Source organism: Poecilia latipinna, unplaced genomic scaffold (assembly GCF_001443285.1).
Source record: "Poecilia latipinna isolate Pla-1442-1.1 unplaced genomic scaffold, P_latipinna-1.0 Scaffold1583, whole genome shotgun sequence".
Lineage (NCBI taxonomy): Eukaryota > Metazoa > Chordata > Actinopteri > Cyprinodontiformes > Poeciliidae > Poecilia > Poecilia latipinna.
Window position 1 is genome coordinate 138,765 of NW_015114199.1, and position 4,426 is coordinate 143,190.

Consider the following 4,426-nt stretch of genomic DNA (forward strand, 5'->3'; position numbering starts at 1 on the left):
TTCCAAACATCTTTCTCTTTGTTTTCTTTGCCCTTGGACATTTTTCTCTTGAATCTGAAAAACAGAAGAGTACTGAAACTGTGTCTGTCCTACTGTGTTGTGTTTATAGATAGATTTCTACAGGCAGCAGTAATTAATTTGTAAATGCATTTTTAGAAAAAACAAACAAATAAGACAGAGGTAATTATAAAAAGTCAAGAAGGTGATAAATGAACAGGGTTCTAACTTACGTTCTTACGACCAGTGGCAGAGCGATCAATGCGAGAACTAGCAGGCATGCGAGAATAGGCGAGACGATCACAAGGATCAACTTCGACTCTACGAAAAAACAGAGTCACTAATTAGTCTCAGCTTTTTTATGATCTTGAAACAACAGGATCACATAACATTTTAGAGAACATTTTGCATTAAAACTTTGAAAAAGTGGATTTAAAAGTTTTGCTGTAGGCTTTACAGCAAAAACTTTTACTTTGGTAAAAAATTTTTTAAATTAAAATAAAAAAATTTAATAGTTATTTAGTCAGTGTTGTTTTGTGTTAACATTCCTTTGATCATTTTCTATGCAAAGACTTTGGTAGTGCTGTTGGACTTTATAATTCCTATGCAGCTACAGACAGTTACAGCAGCAAATGGCCCAAGGCCAACATTTGAACCAGTGACTGCAATGAGGACTTTTGCCTCTGAGTTTTAAAGTATTTGTCTAAAAAACATCCTGAAATAGCAGATTTTCATATGGATCATAGCACCATCCAGCACTGCTTTGCTAAAGTCAGACACACCTAAAAAATGTTCTGCTGCTGTCAGCTCAACAGACAATGGAATAATCAATGTATAACTCTTTGTCCTTGGTTTCCAAGAACAAAGTTAATATAATATTTTGCAATATAAAATAATATACTAAATACAAGCCCCCCCCAAAACTCTTACAAACATAACAATAAACGTCTTGATGTACATGCTTCGATTTTCACTACTGTATACTTACCATCCTTGCAGTTTATGCCAGAACGACCAAAGCCACATCTGAAAAAAAAGAAAAGAAATTGCTTAACTTGAAACTGATGTACTTGCAGAAAACCGTAAAGTCGTACAGTCAGATCGATGCACTTACGGTTTACATTTGTTGTTCTCAGCTTTGTAACCAGAGGGACATGCTAAAGTACAGAAAGTTACACTATAATCAGTGCACAGTGAAATATTTCAACTCTCTTGATTGTTAAATATACTTACCCATGCATAATCTTTCACTGTAGTTTGTTTTAATATAACCATCTAAACATGTGCATTCGAAACTGCCCTCTGTAGGTTTGCAATTTGAGGTTGCTTTGTCACATGGATCGGAACCACAAAGGTCTTTCACTTTAAAAGGAACAGAAAAGAAGTTTGATGGGATCAGCAAATTTCATGACATAAGCAACTAAAATCAAGAACATCACTGACATCTAAATTCTTCAGAGATTCTTTCAGACTTAAAGTCTTGACAGGAATCATGACCAACATTATGTGTATGTTTTGTGTGTGAAGAGGTGCCAAAGTGCGTCTTAATCATAATAATAATAATAATAATAATAATAATAATAATAATAAAAGTCCAAACACAAAACTTATAATAGAAGAAGAAATAATAGAAGAAAAAGAGGAAATCAAGCTGCCAACACAAATGGGAACCAGTCTTAACACCACAGCTTTCTGATTAATATAACCTATATTCTGAAAGATAAGTGTAATGAATGTACTGTGTAAGAGAAAGGTAAACTAGACCCGAGAATCCTTAAAAGTACATATTTAAATTAGACTCACATGTAACGTTTGCTGGCAGTGGACAGTTTTCACAGGTGATATTTGTTTTCAATGTTTCTATTACAATTTCTTGGGTGATGTCAGACGTTGCTTCATAGATGGTTTCAACTGAAGCTTCAACGTTGCCTGTGTTTGACCTTTGTACTGATTGTATTTCCCTGAAAAGAAAATATGGAGGAGAATACCGGTAAGTCTTTGTCATACTGTAGGCATTTACTACTGTCCAAAAAACACAGATTTAACACTGAAACTTACCAGAGCTCCAGGACTATTGTTGAAATGTATCCATGTTTATTTTTGAACTCTTTGTCAACCTGTGTATTAAAAATAGTATTTTAGTGAACAGTGTTCTGCTTAGGCAGTATTTGGGCACATAGAACAAAATGCCTTTTGATAAATAAAGCACAGGTGAGAACAGTAGCATATAATTCTGGCATTTGGAACAAAATACAATATAGGAAAAGAAAAATTAGTGCTTACCGCATTAATAATTTTGTCTGCAATCTCTTTAAATTTTTGTGATGTTTTGTCGGCCATTTCAGGATGATATTTTTCCACCAAGGCCACCAGAGCACGGAAAACCTTGGCTATTTGGAAAGACAAAATTATTGTTAGAAAGTTCCCCAAAAATTCCACAAACACAAATAAAAATGTTCAAATGGGAGTTTACTACTACATCTCATTTATCAAATAAATACATATAAAAACCCAGTTAAGTCATTCTGTTAATCTGGTAATTCCACTGCCCAGTAACTCAGGGACAATAAAAATGCTTTAAGAAAGAATTACAGTATTACCTCTTTATTTAAACATAGTCCAAGACAAACTACTACACAAATTGCCAGTTTAGCGGAGTTGTGTTTAAAACAAATAAAGAACCCTGTACTCCAGGGTTAAAAAAGATTTGTGGTTGGAGGGTCACTTTTATACACACAAAACCTAAAACACTGAATTTGGTGGTGGGTCTGCTTCAAATTTTGTTAAATCATGGAACAATAGGCTACAAGATGCACATTAAAGTAGTTTCTTCAGAAAGCTTACTTGGGGGGGAATAAAATAATGTACATTTTTTGAGATGGGAAAGACAAAAGTCATAATTTTGACATTTATAATTTTTTTAAGATTGATTTCAGTTGTCAGTTTTAATTTGGAGTTTCATAGTCATAATTTTGAGGATCACTTGATCTCATCTGGGACTGCAGAAGGAAGCAGGACGCATGTAACAGGTTGAATATGGGATCATATCCCATGTCTTTGCTGCTTTTGTATTTATAATTTTTCATGTTTTCATTTGTTCTAAGCAGAAAAACCACAGGTAAAACAATGCTTTGTTATGTTTTTCTTTGTCTACAACAGTAAAATAATTTCAAAATTTCATCTCATTACTTTCAGGGACTGCCAAGTGCAGTTACAGCTTCTCTGATCCCTGTCAAACAGCAGCAAGTGTGAGGAGAGGAGGAAAAGAGAGGCACAGAGTGCGAGCAACGTGCAATGATCATCCCTCTGCATGTTATTTCTGTTTGGTTTCTCTTACTATGGCTTTTTCATTTAAAATATTACTTTTTTTATTGCTTGGGTATAGTGATACATTTTACACAATTTTATTTTAAAAATGTCATCATTATGACAACTGTAATGATCAGGATTTTTCAAAAGTCAAAAATTTGCGTGTTCCATACACTGTAAGTGATTCGCAAGTGCGGGGATCACTCTTCTAAAGTTTAACTCTGCTTTAAACTTTATGCTAATAGGCTTCCTCTATAAGCTTTAAATATCTTCTTTGGAGACCTGATCCACTCATGCTAATCTTGTAGTTATGATCTGTGTCGATCTCTGATCTGTATTATCTGGTAAAACAGTATGTTGTAAGTTCACCGTGGAATTTATTAAATTGTGTGAGTGAAGAAACTGAAACTGAAGATGCACAAAAAATATACAAGTTTCATGAATAGAGCCCCCCATCAACTGCATTATATCAAGACTATCTAGTTTGATTTTAGATTAGTCTCTTCATTGAATTAAGTTTGGAAGTACAATAGGTATTTATGGTGACACTGTGAAAAAATTTATTGCTTCATGAGAAGCAACACATTGCCTCAAATGTATACATTATGAGAAGCAATGCATTTTACATTCAGACACTTACCCTTTTGACAGCCTTGTTGATAAACATCTCCCGGAAGACACAAGCACAAGTGAGACCCGTTACCACGATCTTGACATGTGCTTCCACTGAGACATGGGTTTGAAGCACACGCACCTTGATAATTAAGAAAAGAACAAATGCACAATTTGGCAAATTATTGCACAGTTATTCTAATGAGAGAGCATGTGCTATTAAATTGTATCTATTTGTAACATACTTGTAGGTTGTGTAGTTGTCACTTGGCCAACTGCTGTCGTCATTGGAACAGCAGTAGTTTTTGATGGAGCTGCTGTGGTTGATGTTGTTGGAGCTGCTGTGGTTGTTGTTGGAGCTGCTGTGGTTGTTGTTGGAGCTACTGTGGTTGTGGTTGGAGCCGCTGTGGTTGTAGTTGGAGCTGCAGTGGTGGTAGTTGCAGCCGCTGTGGTTGTGGTTGGATCAGCTGTGGTTGTGGTTGGAGCAGCTGTGGTTGTGGTTGGAGCA

At 35.2% G+C, this 4,426-nt stretch overlaps 1 long non-coding RNA gene across 1 annotated transcript; it reads right to left on the bottom strand.

Moving 5' to 3' along the window:
* Positions 1 to 2,286: 2,286 nt before the first annotated feature.
* On the bottom strand, positions 2,287 to 4,293 carry LOC106963802 (uncharacterized). The gene is made up of 3 exons (XR_001428261.1): positions 4,164 to 4,293; positions 3,947 to 4,060; positions 2,287 to 2,387 (listed from the first exon to the last, which is right to left on the bottom strand). It is a non-coding gene; the product is annotated as an uncharacterized LOC106963802 (long non-coding RNA).
* Positions 4,294 to 4,426: the final 133 nt, after the last annotated feature.